The sequence below is a fragment of the Lontra canadensis genome, unplaced genomic scaffold, assembly GCF_010015895.1.
Source record: "Lontra canadensis isolate GAN:19392208 unplaced genomic scaffold, GSC_riverotter_1.0 scaffold1, whole genome shotgun sequence".
NCBI lineage: Eukaryota > Metazoa > Chordata > Mammalia > Carnivora > Mustelidae > Lontra > Lontra canadensis.
Window position 1 is genome coordinate 129,540,596 of NW_022630995.1, and position 22,092 is coordinate 129,562,687.

The following is a 22,092-nucleotide window of genomic DNA, read 5'->3' on the forward strand; positions in this document are numbered from 1 at the left end:
AGAATTTAAGACAGTACTATGGTTATCTGTACTGGTGCATTATAGGGGAATTTTAGAAACCTGTGAACTTTATTCTGGGACATCAAAATTCTTCCTAATGGGTGGCTGTGCTCTTAAGGTTCTTCTGTATCAACATCATTCTATGTGAAGTCCATAGAGCACTGTCTGTCTACAAACTGGTCGTAATCTACAATGATTTAAATACAAAAATGAAGGTAAGCATTTGTAACAGGTGTCTACACACTAAAGCCCATAGATCAGCTGCCTGTTTCGGTAAATAAAATGCTACTGGAATGTGGCCAGACTCGTTCATTTACATATTGCCTGTATTGCCTCTGGAGCAACAATGGCAGAGGCAGTTAGTAGTTGTGACAGAGACAGTAAGACCCAAAAGCCTAAAATATTTATTATCCAGCCCTTTATAGAGTTTTTCAAATCACCATCCTACTCCATGTTTAGAAATATTAATAGCAAGTTGGCATGGTCTTGACATCAAAGCATACCATCATTTTTCTAGGGTTTTTTTGTTATGTTTTTTGGGCTTTTTGTTTGTTTACAGATATACTGGTCCACAATAGGTTGGCAAAGGAAAAGAGAAAAAGACTTTTACAACAGTTTAAGAAATGCTGTCCTGGATCAAATCCATATCATGACAAGGTAAATCTGTTCATGAAAATCATTTTATTTGAACCCAATATGTGGGATATCAATGGACTGGCATTTAATGAGATTCAAGGGAGAAGTCAAGATTGTTCTCTGACTGGACTTGGACTTTTCAATTCTTCTGTCTTAAGAAGTTTGTTATCATTTGCTATTGTAAAAACTGGTATTTTTCACATCAAAATAATGCTGTTTTAGTGGATTTTCTAAGTTATATATTTGGTTTGATTAAGACTCTGGACCTTACAAGGTGTCATTACAATACAAGTTTTATAGAAGCTACATATAAATGTTACTCATGATTTTAAACCTCCTAAACATGAATGAGATCAGCAAAGATCAAATGGAAATTCCTTTAGCCTAACATGAGTTTAGTTTATTGCTTTTTATTAATAATTTATCTACAAACCTGCTTATCTATAAAATAAAATCTGGATAAATTTTCAGCAGAAAGTTGATGATTTCCTCTAACATTAAGGAGACACAGCACTAGCAAATATTTGTAAAACAACATAAAACATTCTACTTTATCACCTGACTGGCAAACTGTAGGGATTTTAGTTATCTTGATAATCTGGTACCAGAATCATGGCTTGGCAAATAAACAATACTTAAGGCTACCCAGAGGACAAAGATTTTCTAATTCATAATTCCAAGATTGATAATGAGACTCAGCTCACCCACCATAGGTTGTTGGGAGACTTGGAATTGACTTGAGGAGTGGTCTAGGCTCCTGATTTAGCTCTCAAATTCCTCTGAAGAGACGCATGCAAATTCAAATCACTGACTACCTAATCAGTGGTCTCTCCAAAAGATGATGAGTATCCCAGGTCCTTGCTGAGAATGAATCACTATTAACCTACTTGCAAATTATCAAGAATATTAATTTAGATGTAATTATGATTTGGGGAAATGTGACTTAATGACATTCTCCTACACATTAAAAATTACCTTATTTATTGGGTCAACTTCCTTTCCAGTGAAATAATATAAACAGTTAAATTAGAAGAAATTTAATTTAGAAAGCATTATCAGTTTTAAGTATCATTTTAAACAAGTCAGACAAGCTAAGGCCAAAAGGATCTGCTCTGTGAAAGAAATAAAGATAGATCTTTAAGAAACAGGAAATCTTACTAATGAGAATTTAAAAATCTTTAAAATTCCACATAATTAGTTGAATAAGCTACTATTAAGAATGATACTAGTTGAAACATGTAGCTATTTATAGTGATATTTAAATATAATCATAGCTCTACAAAGATGATTCTAACCAACCGACAATTATGTCGTCATGAAGTAGATAATGGACCTTCCTACCAAACTCGAAAAAATAAATTTCCAACAAATGGGGCAAATATTTCTGCCAATAGTGCTGTAGATGGAAAACAAAAGGATATATCAGTTATAATTTTGAAGATCTATTTTAAAAAGTTTATGTAGAAGTAGAGCTATATCAAACTAATTTAAGTCACTCATATTTAGAAATGAAGCAATCTCAATGCACTATTTGCATTTGCCGTAAGATTTTTACAATTTATCTTCTTACCAGAATTAAGGCATGTGATCAAAATAACTAGAAATAAAAAAATCTAAAATGGTTGATTTCTGTGAATGGGCTTGTGATTTCAGCAATACATATTTGTAAAACAAACACTCATAATTTAACTTTCAAAAACCCAAGAAGGTGGCAAAAATATGATTTAGTTTTGAGGATGTTGCCAACTTATAAACTTATGAGTTGAGACATTTAGACCTCTAGAGAAAGCAAACATTTAAAAAACATGTTAGCAACAACAAATACTACTTTTCTCTATCAGCAGATCACAAACATTTTCCATATCAAAGACTTCATTGAAATTTAAGAAAGGAGAGGAGCCTTTTTTACAGATAAAATGAATATACACATATCCATGTACATATAGTTTTGTATTGAAATTTAGAGCATGCCTGGGCCACATAAAAACTATGATTTAAGGACACCTCTTCCTTAATAGGTGACAATTTTTCTCTTAAAAATGACTTGCAAATGAAAAATGATTGACTGTGATGAACACTGGTACCTGAACAAGGCAAGAAAAATTGTTGCCCCCTCCCAGAGTATTTCAAATTCATGATATAAGCCTGCAGTATGCAGTCTTACCACATAATACTACATTTCATCTATATTTTATAAATCACATTCTTTTTGAAAGGCATGTTTATTCTATACAAATTTTGTGATTATTTGCTAATTTATTAAGAGCCTACTATTTATTAGGTACTATTCTAGACTCTAGTAATAGAGAAGATTTTTAAAATAAGGAGAAGTAGGACCCATCCACAGTGGGCAGAGCATCGTTGTCAGTGGGAATTACAGGTGTGAAGACCCTAGGTGTAAACAAATTATACACTTGTGGAACAGAAAGAAAGTCAGAGCTGTATGGCTGAAAACGGGACGATCAATGTATGAAAGAGACAGGCAAAGGTAAGTGAACAAGACAGGCCCAGTTTACATAGGACCTTATCATCCAAGAAAAGAAAACTGAATTATAACAAGATATAATGAAAAACAAAAACAAAAACAAAAGATTTTAGAACAGAGGAATGGGTGTCGTCTCTTTTATGTTTTAAAATAGAACACCTCTATGAATAATGAGTTGCAAACGAGAAGCAGAGGAAGTCAGAGCCTAAACCCTTAATCCAGATGAACAAAATTGCTGCTGTGGGTTAACCGTGGTAGCAGTGGAAATGCAGAACTGGACAGATAAAGGATGTAATTTGGAGACGGTATCAGGGTTACCAACCACCCTGATCTGCCCAAGACTGAGGAGTTTGCTGCGATGTAGGATGTTCAGTATTAAAACTAGGAAAGACCTGGACAAAGCAACAGAAGTTGATCAATCTACAAAGCACAGAAGAGTCTTGCTAATGCATTGCATGAGGAGATGAAGGGTAAAGAGGAGTAAAAAGGGATCCAGACACCATGGTATTAGTTTATGCAACTGTTGCCACTACCTAAAGCAGTAAGGACTGAAGAAACAGGAATGAAGAGTAAGGGGGATCAGATTTCAACAGGAGACAAATTGAATTTCAGATTCTTATTAGACAACTAAATAAAGAAGTACATGAAGCATTTAGACTCATGACTATGAAACACAGTAAAGAAATCTGGGCTGCAAATACAAATCATTGTCCTATGGATAATAAAACCACAGGATATGAGTATTCTAAGAATCATATTACCAAGATAACACTGCAAAAATTACTTAAAGACTAAAAGAACTTAAGTAATGGAGATTACAGATACAAGTAGTCTGTTAGGAATTTTGCTCTGAAGAAAAAAAAATAAATAAAAAGAGGGAAGAATCTAGAAGAATATATGGGGATGAGGGAGGGCTTTTATTAGTAAGAAGAATTATATTAAGGGCATATTACAATAATGGAATCCATTAAGTAGAAAAAACAATGAAACACAGAAAGGGAAGTTAACTATGGCATCAAAGGATTGGGCTGAAGTAGATTTCTGAGGAGAGGAAAGATTATGGATGAGTTTGGGCAGTGGCAGAGTGAATTAATCATGGAATGGAACCAAACTACCTGAAAGTGCTGAATGTACATTGATGTTTGTAAATAAAAATTTTAAATGGCACCCCCACCCATCATCATGGTTTTACATTTTCCTCCAGTAGCAGCTTTCTGAAATTTAGGTATGGGAATACATGAATTGGTTGGCATGGAAGTCACTTAATGATAGGATGAGCGACTAAAAATTTATACTGTTACCTAGATCACCTATATGTAGTCTATAATCCCCAAGTATGATTACAGGAATCTTGGTAGAGGGAGAGAAGTAATCCAGATTATCCAATATTTTTTTTTAATAAGGAAAATTAGTAGGTATATGTAATGAGGAGGGATAGGAGATAGTGAGTGGAAATATCCTGGTGGAAATATTCAAAAGATATCTATATGTATGTTTGTCTATTTGTAGAAGAGAGAATGGCCTAGACTTGGCAGTGAGGAACACAAAGAACTACCTTATGCTACCGTTGCTCTCACTGATTTGAGGAACACGAGAAGAAAACAATCTCTACCAAATACAGTAGTATGCTCAGGAAAAGCTTGATTTCAAATAAAACTAAGATAATGAGTTCCAGAAGATAAGAATGTGAAGTACTGTGAAGGGCAAGAATTTATCCAATTAGAAATTATGCAGAGCCATAGGGGAATGAATAAATGTGAGCAAGTACTTCAGAGGCTTTGATTTATGTGATAACCAGAACAAGGATTATGATAAGGTTATTTAAAAAGAGCCAGAAAAATAATTCTAGTTATAGCCTCAATATTGAGACTGGTTCAACACTCAGTGGGACCTGCTTTACAACTGCTCTGGGTAATGTCAGGTCCAAGAACAACCAGAACACTCCCACTCCCACCTCAGCCCTGGCTTGAACTGTGCCAATGTTCAAAACACAGAGATATATTAGACACGACTTCAATTTTTATATTAGACACGACTTCTAAACCCCAGATTTAATTAAGGTGTCTTAATTTTTTATCATGTATTTTATTCCATACTATTTTTATTAATTTCCAGTTTTATTACATTTTAATTGATAACCAATTTATTTACTACTTTGCTGAACTATCTAGAACTGGTTGAGATTTTTTTGAGAATATTCCCTTGCATTTAAGAATAAGATATTCTCACTGTGTCCTGGGTATTAATTTGAATATAATTCATATAATAGCATTACTAAGGTTATTTACTTTATCAGTATATGTTTTTTGTCCTCTTGATTTTCCATGCACTGAGTGAATTAAAGGCTCTTGCCAATAATGTTTTTGTCTCTATCTCCATGTATCCTCTATAGGGCTAAAATTTATAAATGTTCACATCATATTATTTACTGCATAGATATTCATAACCTAGATATTCACTGTGAATTAATCCTTCTGCCTTGTGTTCCTTTTTGTTTCATTTATTTGTTTGATGAATTCATCTTTGACAAATATTAAGGTTTGCATCCCTATTTTTATTTTCATTTACTGAATAGACTTGTCCATACATTAAAGTATTGAGTCACTAAATTTTAACCAATACTTGTTAAATAGGTCATCAAAATGACAAGAAATAACAAGTGTTTGCAAAGATATAAAGAAAGGGGAATCCTTGTGCACTGTTGGTGGGACTGTAAATTGATAAGGCCACTATGAAAAGGAGGGATCTCAAAAAAACAAAAATAGAACTACTATACAATCTAGAAATCCCACTTCTGGATATATATCCAAAGGAAATGAAAATAGGATCTTCAAGAGATATCTATACCCACATGTTCATTACAGCATCATTCATAATAGCCAAAATATGGAAACAACATAAATGTCTGTCAATACATAAAATGGATAAAGATGCAGTACATGTATACAATAAAATATTTTACAGCCATAAAAAAGAAAGAAATTCTTCCATTTGTGACAACATGGACGGAATTTGTGGGCATTATGCTAAGTGAAATACATTAAACAGAGAAAGACAGATACTGCATGATGTTACCTATATATGGAATCTTAAAATGCTGGATCCATAAAAACAGAGTAGAATGGCAGGTACCAAGGGCTAGGGGGTGGGGGTAATTGGGAAATACTGTCAAAGGTTACAAACTTCCAGTTATGAGATAAATTAAGTTCTGGGAATCTAATGTACAACACAATAATTATAGTTAACAGTACTGTATTATATACCTATTGTTACTAAGAGAGTAGATCTTGAATTTCTCACCACAAAAAAGATATGGTAATTATGTAACATGATGGAGGGGTTAGCTAATGTTGTGATGATCATCATTTTACAATATACAAATGTATCAAATCAACATTTTATACACTGTAAACTTACACAATGTTATAGATCAATTATATCTCAATAAAGCTAGAAAAAACTGAATTATTCTATTTATTTCCTCTTGCCATACTATACTTTGTGGGAGGAAGTCACTATGTATAGTCCATAAAGAATGTTCAGTTATGTTCCATCTTTTTAAGAGTGGAGCATCTCCGTAAGTTATTTGGAATTCTTCTCCATAGAAGATTTGTATCTTCTCATTTACTCAGGTATTTATTTATAGCACTACTGACTCACAGATATTTAGTATGTGGGTTTTAAAACTGATACAATCTTATTTTATCTTTTTGTTCAAATTTTCCACCCTCGGTCACCAAGAGCTATTTCTATTGGCTTGCATATCACTTTGACATACTCCAATAATGTGTGTGTGTGTGTGTGTGGTACACTGTTTCTTTCTGGCATTACAATCATCTATTTCCTGCCCCAATACTAGAATAAGCCATTTCTATCAAGATCACTGGTTTTATTAAAATAATAACAAAAAAAATTAGGGTAATCAGGTGTGCTCAATGTAGCCAGGATGTTGCTTCTAGTTCTCACAGTTAACAGAGCAAAGAAACACATGTGTGTATACTAACTGATGTATATATACATCTTTATAGATATCTCTATATAATCACCTGTACTATATTATGCTAAACATGATTTCACACTGATGTCACCAATTCTAAACCATTATCACATGGTCCATTTTAGCTTTCTCTCTTTGCTTATCTATAAACTCCCACCCAGAAGTGAGAATCCTGTATCCCACCATCCAATTTTTAATTGTTTCATTCCTATATACATTTACAGAAGTATCAGAATTGTTAACTCTTAACTCTGTAAGAAGAAACTTAATGAGCTAGAGTATAGTGCTTATGTACAGTACCCTTTGACTTTTTTCTTATAGACTCAATTCCTTTCCAAAGCTATGGAGGTCAGCAGCTTAATCCCCAACCCTTTAGTTAGGTTTTTCATACGTGTGTGTTACAATTAAATTATTTTGTCACCCACAGCATTCCATCCTGGGATTTTTCAACTCCTAAAAAGAGGTTTTAAAATTTTTCAAACATTAAGTTTTACTCTTTGTGTTATAAAGTTCTATGATTTGGTCAAATTCATTATATCCTATATTCACAATTATAGTATCATACAAAATAGTTTCAACAACCTAAAAATCCTATATGCTTTACCAATTCAACCACACTCACCAAACCACTGGCAACAACTAATCTTTTTACTGTCCTTATAGTTTTGCCTTTTCCAGAATGTCATATTAATGATATTATATAATATGCAGCTTTTCTAAACTGACTTCTTTGACTTAGTAAAATTTAAGACTTATCATGGCTTGATAAGTCATTTCTTTTTATCACTGCTATGGTTTGAATTTCATGTTACCCAAAATTCATATGTTAAAATATTAACCCTTAAAGTCCTGCTATTAAGAGGTGAGGCTTTGGAAGATGACTATGTCATAAGGGAAGGGTTCTCATGAAAAGGATTAGTGCCCTTATGATAAAGATCCAAGAAAGTTCATCTGTCCCTTCCACCATCTGAGGTTTCAGTGAGAAGATGGCTTCAGTGAAGAAGTAGGCTCTCACCAGAAAATTAATCTGTTGGCTCCATGTTCTTAGTACTCCCAGGTTCCACAGCTGTGAGAAATTTCTCTTGTTTATAGGCTACCCAGTCTATGGTATTTTGTTATAGCAGTTCAATTGTATTGAGACAGAGAACTGATACTGGGAAGGGAGGCTGCTACTGTAATAAATACCTAAAAATGTGGAATTAGCTTTGAAACTGGGTAATTAGTAAAGACTAGGAGGGTGAGTGCTAGAAAAAGCCTACATTATTGTGAATGAAACAATAAAGGAAATTCTGGTAATCACCTAGAAAGAAAAGAGAATTACAGAGAAAGCATCAATTTTATTAGAGAATACCTAAGTGGTCATGAACAGAATATCGGTAGAAATATGGACAATAAAGGCGATAATGATGAGATAGATGGAAATGAGAAACATACTACCAGACAATGAAGAAAAGGCCAACCTTGTTATAAAATGGCAAAGAGCTTGGCTGAATTGTGCCATGCATTAATGTTTTGTGAAAAGTAAGACTTGCTAACAATAATATTAGAAGTTTGGCTAGGGAAATATCTATGGAAAGTGTTGAAGGAACTGCCTGGCTTCTCTTGAATGCATGTTAAAAGCCAGAAGAGAGAATAACTTAAAGACAAAATTGTTAATAAAAAAGAAAGCATATTTAAAAATATGTTATATTTTCAGTCTATCATAAGATAATTTATTCTGGACAGAATATAAAGCCATGTGGCAAAATTTGAAAAATGATATTAGTATAAATTAGCCAACTCAACAGAAACCAGGAGCTAGTCATCAAGACAACAGGGAGATGAGTCAGCCATCTAACCAGAAGCCAGGACGTACTGTCCCAGACAATAGAAGAATGACCCTGAAGGCAGTTCAGAAATTGCAAAGAATAATTAAAGGAGGAGCACAGATGCCTACTAGACCTCAGTGTACCTTGCCTGGCCCTCTCATATCTACATTGTGGCACTGAGATCCACAGTAGCCCTAAGTGTAGCTCCTGCAGTAGTAGGTGTAGTACCAGCAGAAGTGATCCCATTTAAGATGGCACAGTCATTTGGCAGCATCTGCATGATGACATCTGTCAGAGCCAAGAGTGCACAAACCATGAGGGCATGTCTGCCTTGACCTAGATTTCAAAGGATGCCCCCAGAGACCACAGGACCCCGGAAGAAAACTGCTATGGCTGCAGGGTCTCCACCAGGACAATGGCCATTGGAGCTGCCCACCACCATCCCAGCCTGGGAGTGCTACAAGAACAAGATTAAAAATCACGATAGCTGAGGTATAAACTGGGCCCAGGAAAACCATGGAGGTGAGGCTTCCCAAAGCTGTGAAGGGCCATATGGAGACTTGGGGGTTCAACTCCAAGTGTATCTGGAAGAAAAGACCATTGCCCTAGTAGGTATGGAAGGTGGGGCACTGAGCCAAAGAGGATTGTTCTCAAGTCTTGGGATTTAAGGTATTTGCCCCATTGGGTTTTAGACTTACCTTGGACTTGTTACTATTTTTTTTTTTCTTTCCTGTTATTTCCTTTTGGAATTGGCGTATCTATCTTATTCTTACCCCAAAACTGTATTTTGAAAGCATATGACTTGTTTGATTTCAAAGGTTCACAACTGGAGAACAACTTGTCTCAGAAAGAATTTTACCTGAGTCTCACCAATACCTGATATAGATGATATTTAGATAAAACTTTTGACTTTAGACTTTTAAATAGACTCTGGAATAACTTAAGACTTCCAAGATTGTTGGAATGAACTTAATGTATTTTACATGTGAGAAAGAACATAAATTTTGGGTGTCAGGAGGAAACACTATGGTCTGAATGATCATATCTCCCCCAGAATTCATATGCTGAAATCCTAACCTCAAAGTGATGGTATTAGGAAGTGGAGTCTTTGGAAGCTAATTGGGTCATGAGGATGGAGCCCTCAATGGTTCCCTTACAGAAGAGATCCCCAAAGAGTTCCTCTGCCATTTTTGCCATGGAAGGTTACAGTAAAAAGATAACATCTATCAATAAGAAACCCAGTCTTTACCAGACATTGAATCTGCTGGCACCATGATCTTGGACTTCCCAACCTCCAGAAGTATAAGATATGAATGTTTGTTGTTTATAAGCCACCTGTTCATGGTATTTTAACAACCCAAATGGATAAGGATAACAATCATGTCTTATGTGAACAAAGATAATTTAAGGTATTCCCCCCCACCCAAGTGTATACCTTTATCACTCTTTCCCTTCTTTTTGCACTAGCTAGGACTTCCAATACAATGTCAACTAGGAGTGGTGAGGGAGGACATCCTTATCTTGTTCCCAATCCTAGGAGAAGGCATCCAGTTTCTCAACATTAAGTATGATGTTAGCTAAAGGCTTTTTGTAGATGTTCTTCATAAAATTAAAAAGAATTACTTTCTATTCCTATTTTATTAAGAGTTTCAAAAATAAATGTTGAATTGTGTCAATGTTTTGTCTGTTTCAATTGATATGCTCATGAGTTTGTCTTTAGACTTTCTGTGTGCTAGGTTATACTGACTGATTTTTGAATGCTAAACCAACCTAGAATAGCTGGACTACACCCTACTTGGTCAAGGTACATAATAATTTTCATAAATTTTGCATTACATTTCTTAATTCTTATTAAAATATTTGCATATATGTTTTTAAGAAAAACTGATACTCTTTCTTGTAATAGCTTTTTTTCTGATTTTATTATTATGACAATGCTAGTTTCATGAGATGAGTTAGGAAATATTGTTTCTATTTTCTGAAAAACATTTTGGAGAATTAGTAGCATTTCTTCTTAAATCTGTGACAGAATTCACTATTAAAATCATCTGGTCCTTAGAATTTCTTTTTTGGAAGGTTATTAATTACTGATTCAAATCCTTTAATTCACATTGGGCTATCTATTTCTTCTTATGTGAGTTTCATAGTTTGTGTCTTCTAAGCAATATTTCCATTTCATCTAAGTTATCAAATTCATGCATATTAAAATGTCTGTAATCTTGTTATCCTCTTAGTTTCCATGAAATCAGTCATAACTCCTCTTGTATTTATGAAATTAATAATTCATGCCTTCTCCACTTTTCATGGTAAACCTGGCTAGGGTTTTGTCAAATGTAATGATTTTCTTAAAGGTTTATTTATTTCTTCAAGAAAGAGAAAAAGTATGTGAGAGAAAGAGCGACCACAACCAGGGGGGAGGGGCAGAGGGAGAAGCAGACTCCCCATTGAGCAGGGAGCCTGATGCTGGGTTCAAATCCCAGGACCCTGGGACCATGACCTGAGCCAAAGGCAGACACTTAACCAACTGAGCCATCCAGGCACCCCTAATCTTTTCAATAAACTTCTGGTTTCTGTTTTCCTGGTTTTGATTTATAAATTCCTATTCTAATTTTTATTATTTATTTTCTTGTGCTTGCTTTCTGATTATTTTTTTTGTCTAGTTTTCTAAGTTAAAAGTTTATATTATTGGTCTAAGATCTTTCTTTTCTTCTAATATGTAAATTTAATGCTAGAATACCTCTCAAAGCACAGCTTTCCCTGCATTTTACAACTTTTGATAAGTTGTATTTTCACTTAGTTCATTTTTTTAAATCCTTCAGAATTGTTCATTGATCTATTATTTAGAAGTCTGTTTTTAAATTTCCAAGTATGTGGGGTTTTTTGCATCTATATTTATATTATTTATCTCTAACTTTATTCCATTGTGGTCTAAGAACACACTTAAATAATTTATATTAGTTTAATTTTGTTAGTGTGAACTTTGTGGTACTTTGTACTCTCATGTAGATATGGTCTATCTTGGTGAATATTCCATGCAACCTTGAGAACAATGTATTTTGCTACTGTTGAATGAAGAAGTCTATAAATTTCAATTAGATCAAGTTAATTAATAGCACAATTCAGAGTAACTATAGCCTTATTGATTTTCTGCCCATTGATCTATCAATTACTGGGAGGAAGACTGTTGAAGTCTCCAACTCTAAAAATGATCCATTCATTCCTTATTTCAGTTCCATCAGTTTTTGCTTCATATATTTGATGCTCTGCTGTTAAATGCATACACATTTCAATCTGGTATGTGTCTTTGGAGTACTGACCACTTCATCATTATGTATTGTCCCATGTATGTCTGAGAATTTTCCTTCTTCTGAAGTCTGCTTTATCTAAAATACAGGTACTCCACCTTTCTTTCATTTAGTGTTAGCATGGTCAACTATCTTTACCTCTTTACTTTTAACATATACAGTTCTTAGCATGCATGGCTGGCTCAGTTGGTAGAGCACACAACTCTTCATCTTAGGGTCATGAGTTCAAGCCCCATATTGGGTGTGGAATCTACCTAAAATTTAAAAACAAATTTTTAAAATGCATATACAATTCTTCCTATTCAAATATTCAAAGTGGGATTCTTATAAACAACACAGAGTTGGGTCTTATTTATTCACTTTGAAAATCTTTTTCTTTTAACTGGTATATTTAAATAAGTCATTTTCAAACTGTTAAAATATTTACATTAATATCAACCATAGTTGAAACTGTTTTCTATTTATTTCCAGAGGCTTCTTTTTCTGCCATCTCTGGTTTTAACTGAGCATTTTACATCATTCCATTTTATCTTATCATATAAATTATACTTCCTTTAAAATTGAGGGGTTCCATAAAGTTTGCAATATGCTTTTTTAATTAATGTAATTCCACCTTCAAATACTAATATTCCCCTGATGTGTAGTGTTAGTACCTTATAATAAATTATTGCCAATACTTCCTTCTTGTCCCTTGGAATATTATTATCATTCACTTTACATATCCATATGCTATAATCATTCAACCCACTCTTAGCATTATTACATAATGTAAAAGTTACCTTTGAGATTAAGATAAAAAATATTTTACCCATTTATTTCTTCTCTGATGTTCTTCATTTGTACAGATTCAAGCTTCTGATCTATATCATTTTTGAACTGTCTGAAGAACCCCTAATATTTCTTGTAAGGGAGGCCTGCTGGTGATGAATTCCCTCAATTTTTGTTTATCTAAAAAAGTATTTATTTCTTCTTCATTTATAAATGGTAATTTTATTTGACATAGAGTTCATCTTTATGTATGGGTTTTTCCAATATTTTAAGTAGTTCTACACTCTTCTTTTGTTTGCATGTATTCTCATTATTATGGCTGCTGTTAATTCTTATTTTGATCTAGGTAAAATGTTTTATTTTAACTCTGGCTTCTTTCAAGATTTTTCCTTTGTATTTGATTTTCCACAGGTGGTGTATCATATGTTTAGGCAAAGGGCTTAAACACACACACACAAATATACGTGATCTCTTTACATAATCTGTGGTTTTATGTCTGTCATTAATTTTAGTAAGTTCTCAGCTTTTACTCCTCCAATCATATCATCTGTCTTCTGTTTCACCTTCTTTGATGTACCAGTATCACTTATATTATATTTCTTAAAAGTTTTCCCACTATTCTTAAATATCCTCTTCAGTTTTGTTCTAATTTTTTGTTTTGTTTTGTTTTGTTTTGTTTTCATTTCAACTAGGGAAATTTCTTTTACTTATCTTCGAGCTCATTGATTCTTTCCTCAACATATCCAGTCTACTTATAAGCTTATCAAAGACATTCCTCATTTGTTTCAGTGTTTTTGATACAGCATTTCTTTTCAGCCCTTAGAATTTCCATCTCTCTGCTGTACACCCATCTGTTTTAATGGTATCTAATTTCTCCATTGGAGTCCTTAATATAGTAATCATAATTATTTTAAATTCCCCATCTATTCTTTCTAGTATCTGTTTCATATCTGAATCTGGTTCTGATGCTTGTTTTGTATCTTAATACTATAGAATTTTTTTTTTTTTTTTGCTTTTGACAATCCTTGCACATTTTTATTGAAAGCTGGACTTGTATCAGAAACTGAGGTTAATAAGGTCAGTGTGAGGATTTATATTAGCCTGGTTAGGAGTTGCTCTCTGTTTAATATTTGTTATAGTTATAGGTACCAGGGGCTAATGTCCTTGGTTTTTTTCTCCCCTGGTGATTTTGGTTTCCTTAAGTACTCCTACTAAGAGATAATATACATCTTGAAGCTTTTTCAGCCATAATCCATTATTATTTTACTGGATTTTTGTTGGTGTGAAAGTTAGATGTGGATAGTGGGAATATTATGTTCTCATTTTTTTTTAAATTTATTTGAAAGAGAGAGAAAGAGACAGACAGACAGAAAGAGCACAAGCAAGGATAGAGACCAAGGGAGAAGCAGGCTCCCTGCCAACAAAGCACTTGACATAGTACTCAATCCCTGGGCCAGATCATGACTTGAGCCGAAGGCAGATGCCCAACCAACTGAGCCACCCATGTGCCTGGAATATTATATTCCTATTAAAACAACCTTAATTCATGGAGTACTGGGTGTGATGCATAAACAATGAATCTTAGAACACTGAAAAAAATAAAATTAAATATTAAAAAAATAATAAATAAAACAGCCTTAACTAGTGGCCCTTTGTCTCTGCTCTATGAAGTACTTACTCACTTTAGGTAAGACAGGAAGGACAGAGGGATTGCAATGAGAAGAATGTCCTTTGCCCAAGGCTCTACAACCAGCCACTGAGAAAGTCTTTCCTCCTGGATTGTAGGCCTCTATTGTCTAAAAGGTCTTGAACTTATTTCAGATTACCTTGTCAGGATGGGATGGGTTTCCCCAGCTTTTTACAAGTCAGAACCAAAGCTGGAAGTCTAATCCTATATTTTTAACTTGACCTTCGAAGACAAAATGCTTGGATTCAAGTCCTGGCTTCTATGTCAGAATTATAATTTCCTTTCTTATCACCAATCTTGTTTGTGAATCCATTCAATCTTTTCTTCTAATCAGATTGCTTAATGATTTATCTTTCACAGAATCTAAAATATTTGCCAAACATTCTAAGTAGGTGATCTGATTTTCCTAGCTTATCATTGTCATACCAGATGACAGAACTTACAGAATGCTGGTATATTCTTTTTTTAGGCATCTTTTCAGCTCTACATTTATTCAGAGAACAAAAATCTAAGAACCTCTAGATGAGAGCTGAGTTTTACATGAGATACCTTGGATTTAACAGTGATTATAAAGAAATAATCATTTTAAAAAGGTATATTTATATTAGGGTTCTCTAGAGAATCAGAACCAAAAGGAATGTGATGGGGGGAGAGAGAGAATTAGGACTCACAGGATTTGGAGGTTGACAAGTCCAAAATCCGGGCAGGCAGGCTGAACACCCAGGAGAACCAGTGTTCCACTTTGAGTCTGAAGGCTGCTGCTATAGGACCAGGAAGAGTCAATGTTGAAAATGAAGTCTGAAAGCAGTCTACCTGAGAATTCGCTCTTGCTTGGGAGAAACCAGTCTTTTTGTTCTATTCAGGCTCTGAACTGCTTAGGTAAGACCCACCCACACTGAGAAAGGCAGTCTGCTTTTCTCAAATTCAAAAACTTCAATGTTAATCTTGTCTAAAACACCTTCACAAAAACATTTGGAATAATGTTTACCCAAATATCTGGATACCTTACCACCCAGCCAAGCTGACATATAAAATTAATCATCAGAGTATTTAAATAGGTACCTTAACATGGGTGTACTATATTTTCTAGAATATTTTTTATAAATAGATATTAGTATTTTCTATTTTATAGATGAATAAGAGTCATATAGAATAAATGACAATTTAATGGCCACATAGTACATGTTAGAACAAGAATTAAAATTCAGGTCTGACTTCAAAATCCATGCATATTCTGTGTCCCATAATTACCCAAATGTCATTTGCCTCTTATTTTGACATGTTTCATACTTCATATAATTCTATTACCCATAGCTATACCATGTTGCAGCTAAGTGCTAGTATTATACAATCAAGAATTTGCCTCGTCTTTTTCTCAGGTTCCTTGGACAGAGCTTCTAAACCACTGGAATTTTCTCAGTAATGAGAGTATATTTGTTATTTATGGTGGCCCCATTCTTAGTTTAAGCTAATGAAATGACTCATGTTAGGCCCCTTAGACAGATTCAGGATGGGTGTTAGCCATGCCAGAAAGACCAACCATGAGATTAGAATGTTGAGACTTTGAGGTAGGTGATACCAGCATGAGCTCCAAGGAGGAGAGGAAAACCTGGACACTAAATTTGATCACACAGCCAATGATCCGATTAATTATGCCTATATAATAAAATTCTGATAAAAACCCTATGCCGAGACTGAAGTGAGCTTCCTAGTTGGTGAATACATCAATGTGCTAGGAGGGGGATGTATCCTGATTCCACAGAGAGAACACAGAAGCTCTATATTAAGGACCCTCCCTCATCTAGTACTAGTAGTCATTTCTTTTGGCTGGTCCTCACTTTAATCTTTTGTAATAAAACTATAATCATAAGTATAGTGCTTCCCTGAGTTCTGTGAGTAAAACCAGTGAATTATAAAATCTGAGAGGGTGGTGAAACATAAATTTTGGAGTCAGATGGTTAAAAGTATAGGTGATCTGGGAACCCTATAACTTGCAGCTGGTGTCTAAGGTGAGGACAATCTGTGTACTTACTTTGTAAAGTCTACAACAACTCTAGGGAGTCAGTGTCACAACTGCACTGTGGTATTATAGCTAGTCTACACAAATAATCTTGCTGCATCTTGAAGTTGTACTACTGTAGAGAAGGGAGAGAAAATACAGAGTGATTCTACCTTTTTCACTAATTATTGTCATTGTTTCATATCAAGGAAGTCAGACTTATTCCTAGACAAGGTCTTAAAGTCTTAGAGCATAAGTGACATCACCCCTTGGTTCAAGTTAGAAGTTGTTCATACAAATTAATTTCACTTGCCTCTATACAAGCCAGGCAATATAAATCACTCTAAGACTGGCCACACTAGTAAGTCATGTGTTCAACCTTATCTCAAGTAAAGCACAATAAAACCCAAGAAGAGAGAGTGAGAGAGAGAGAGAGAGAGAACACACACACTGAAAATCACTGGCCAAAAATATTGTTTCTCAAACTAATTTTCCCAGTGGTACAATTAGGATCTAAAGATCTATGGGGTAGGAAAGATGAAGGAGCCAGATAAGGGTCTAAATTATATTTTGTGTTGTAACATCAATAATAATGCAGATAATACTTCATCAATTACAAAATTTTGTAAAAATTCTGAGCATTGCATAATAAAGTACACACAGGTACAGCTTAAACAAATAAGTAGTTTTCTAAGTCCTAATAATCAAAAGCTAAATCAAAAGGATATTAAGAGGATATCTGTCAGAAGGACAGTCTATCTATAGAGTGGTATTAGGGAAGGAGACACAACATAAGCAGTCTTCCCCATACTAAAAATGTATTATAGTTCTGGATGCTCATACATAATTCTGAAATAATAATTCTGAAAGTGGTAGTTACTACTGGCATTTAAGATAACAACATACATAGATATATATTCAGCACATTTACAGCTATGAATGATGGCAAGCATTTCCAGATGAAGGTTTGTTATTGCTGAATCATCAATAATACACATACATTTTTATTTTACAGTAACAATTCATAATTAAAGGGCATTTTTCATTAAATAAGACTACTTCTTAAGTTCGTGCCTCTCAAACTCCTTCCATTTCTTAAAAAGAGATCATTATTCAATTCTGAAATACAGGTCTACAGTATTAAGAGAAATGAAAAATCAAGAGCCACACAAATGAAGCAAAAAGAGAAACTATCTTCTTTGTGAACATATTATGCTCCATTTGTTTTGCTAGGCACTTTCCCCTCTGCAATCACCTTCATCCATCAAAACAACCTTAAAATATAGATATCATGATCTTCCTTTAAACTGCACAGAGTTTCAAATGATAGGCAATTTGGCAAATGTTACATAACTAGTAAGAAATAAAGCAGGATTAAAACGATAGAAAGAATGCAAGCAAGCAAGCAGGATTTTAAGCTAACATTTTATCTCTATACAAATTTGGGCTTTCCCCTAGAATATGTTTATATAGAATAAATGAATCATTGTTCCAAACTACCTAAAATAGTATAAATTGTTTGTTTTTTTTTCTTTGATTGAGAGTATTGATTTATAAAGAAGAAATGAGAAGAAAATAGAATATCTTCATGAAATTTTGAGCACTTAAAAGAAAATATATCCATAAGTAAATCTAACCAAGGCACATTACTGTGAAATATCCAGCACCAAAAGAAGAACAAACATGAGATAACTCAAAAAGCATCCTGAAAAAAAGAAAATGAAATACCTAGTTCCATCTTTTAAGAACATTTCTTTTAAAAGTGTCGTTTTTCCCCTTCATTCTTTTCTCTAATCATCAGTTACTTTTATTGCCTATTTTCTCACTCTAGCCTAGAACACAAACTTAATGATGCTAATTCTTATAATTTAAGCATGGGGATGCCAAATTGGCATGGGGGGCTCAGTCAGTTAAGCGACCAACTCTTGGTTTTAGCTCAGGTTGTGATCTCAGGGTTATGAGATTAAGCCACAAAATTGGCCTCTAATCTTAGCACAGGATCTGCCTGGGATTGTCTCTCCCTCTACCTCTGCTCCTCCCTGCTGTACATGTGCTCTTTCTCTCTCTCTCTCTCTCTCTTTCTCTCTCTCACACACACACACACACACACACAAATAAATAAATCTTTTTAAAAAATGTATGATTATAGCTAAAGAATATTCACTTCAAATCGCTGTTTTCCAAACCCACATTTTCTGTACTAATAAGATTGTCAATGTCTAGAAGATGACATTTTGATATATCAGTATTCACTATAACCCAATTGGGACTTATGTTAATCAATATTCCATTCAAAACAGTATAGTTGGGAGAATAAATAAAGCAGTTATACTTCTTTTAGTATCTCACATTTTCCCAAAGACATTCTCTTCATGGAGACAGATTTTTTCAACTCATTATATTAAGTCTACCACTTACATGAAAGCTTTTGTCACTAACTAGCTATGCTTTTTGCATTTTTAAATACTTAATAACACTTGATGAATGTTTAACAGATAATGAGTAATTCTCCAGGGAGCAATATATTATTTCATGTCATTGTTCAGTCTTTTGTGTCAGAGAACAAAAAGTAATAAAAGAACTTGAAAGGAAAATAAATTCAAAAAATAAAGGATTTTTTAGAGCTAACTTTATGTTTGCCAAGTGACATGTCTATAAGACATTTGCCTGAGAAGACAATACCTTTAGGACAAAGGGTCAAAAATGTGTTTTAAATTAACATGAATAATGAATTGTAGGTAGTCTCTTTTTTAAAATGCTTATTAAACGGGGCGCCTGGGTGGCTCAGTGGGTTAAGCCGCTGCCTTCGGCTCAGGTCATGATCTCAGGGTCCTGGGATCGAGTCCCGCATCGGGCTCTCTGCTCAGTGGGGAGCCTGCTTCCCTCTCACTCTCTCTGCCTGCCTCTCTGCCTACTTGTGATCGCTCTCTGTCAAATAAATAAATAAAATCTTTAAAAAAAAAATGCTTATTAAAGTAAGCAATTAGTCTTCATTTCATGAACTTTAATTTTTTAAAGTGTTCTAGAAGCTAAAAAATACTTGACATGTGTTTGACTGTTCAGATTAAGCCATGCTGACTTGGTATCAGAGAGCATTTACTAAAGACTATGATGATTTCCTTAACTGAAGAATGATTTCTTCAGGTATGTTTCAGAAAATTAAAAAACTGTTTTCGCTTTTCTGTTTTTGAAATTTCTCTAAAATAACGAACAATAAAAGGAAAGAGAGAAAGGAAGAGCGTGGATGTCATAAGATTTCATGATAAGAGTTGCCATGGATATCATGATAAGAGGTGTCAATGGGTAACTATCATCCAAGGGAGTCATAACTTGTTAAGTGTAATGTAAAACATTAAAAACAAGGAAATCAAGAGTTATAAAACTTATGCCCACCACTGGTTTAATATTCCTCCATAACTATCTAAAAATGGTTTATCCTGTTTTCCACATGATTTCTTAAATGAAGCCATCTGAAACTTTATCATAGGACTTTTAAAATTGCTGTGATAGAGAACATAGAGGAACTAGTACATGTATAGTTATTCAAGAAGAAATATAACCTAAAAGAATAAAGAAAAGAGTGTAGTGGATAAGAAAAAAATAGAGAAAGGTAGTACAAAAAGAAAGAAGAATGGGAACACAAAAATAAAAGCAAAGTGAATGACTTTTTACAGTGGATAATTTGGACAAGTTAGATAATTAGATTACCTCTCCATTCTCTTCTCATTCTTCTAATTCTATTCAAAACAAGATATTCTTGTCATTTTACCTTCTCTGCCCTCCCCTGTACCTACAACAAACACTATAGCTATAGCTGTCAACAGATACAATATTAATACTTTTTGTACCATGACTTCACTGCCTTGGATTTTTGGCAGATATTAAAAATCAAATCACTCAACACCATTTTGACCCCTGACAATAAACTTTACACAAAGTTTACTGCATGCTAAAGTCTGGAGAATCAAATATTACATACCCAAACAACCTAACAGATATAGTTTGATAACTGACAAAACTTCCAACCAGCAAATACACCCACATGAGATTCTGAAAGGCAGAAGTAAACCCCTTGAAGTGGAAACTCCCATTTCAGGTGACAAGTATAAAAATGGACATGTTTTTCCCCATGGCAGCTGAAGCAGAAAGCCCAGTATCTGATTATTAGTGTTATGTCAAGAGGTAAATGTAGGTCATGAATCATACTGGTGAGTTTTTGTTTTGAAGCAATTTTGTTTCGAAGCCAAAAGTTGTCTATGGATTCCTCATGTCCAGATCATAATAGAGACAGATTTAAAGAACTCAGGTACTGAAGGATAAAAATCTGGTACAGTGTTTTGCAGAGATAAAAATATTAATCCAGATATCATTTGAAGTATATATGGTAGGAGAACATGAAAATCAGTGGTATAGTGATAGAAAAAATAGTAGGGGGGGGGAACTCTATTATGGAATTTTCCCTTCGCTATTTCTGCCTTCTTTTTACTGTTTTTAGCAAAATTCTAGGTCAGAAATGTAGAGGCAGACACAAGGTCTTTTAGCTAGCCTAAACAAATAACTTACTCCCATAAGAAATCAGGTAATTTGTACAATTCCTGCCAAGTGGTATCTGATAATAGCTACAAATAAATCATTGATGATTTATCTTTTTATCTTCATTTTTCTTTTTCTTAAGATTTTATTTATTTATTTGACAGAGATCATAAATAGGTAGAGAGGCAGGCAGAGAGAGAGGGAGAAGCAGGCTCCCCACTGAGCAGAGAGCCCAATGCGGGGCTCGATCCCAGGACCCTGGAATCATGACCTGAGCCAAAGGCAGAGGCTTTAACCCACTGAGCCACCCAGGAGACCCTATCTTCATTTTCAATTTATTTATTATGTTTTTACATTTCTGCACTATAATGAGCCATATCTGAGCTGGACAGAGAGGATAGTTTAGCACATAGAAATAACTTTAACAATGGGCTGGATAAAGTAACTGAACTTAATTATAAGGTTGGATGTCACCATAAGTCACACCTAACTTAGTCCTCACAAGAATTAAAAAAAAAAAAAAGAGTTATGAGGTTGATATAAGAACAGAATTAGGAGTTTCCCTTGGGGAGTAGGAAATATGTTGAATACAAGAAAATATTGTAACTGCCTTTTTCTGCCATAACCATTCTTTCCTGGTTGCTCAACAATGGGACTCTGATCATTAGCAGGGTATATGGCCACTGTGAGTAAATGTTTTCCCAACTGATTTGCAGCTACTTTGGCCAAGGATATAGAAGGAAAAGAATTATATCTAACATATTGGAAATATCCTTAGAGTTAGGCACTGCCCTTCTTTGCCCCTTCTCTCTTCATGATGGCTGCATTAAGATGCCATGCCTGTGTGACATCAGCAAAAATAATGTAGTTAAGA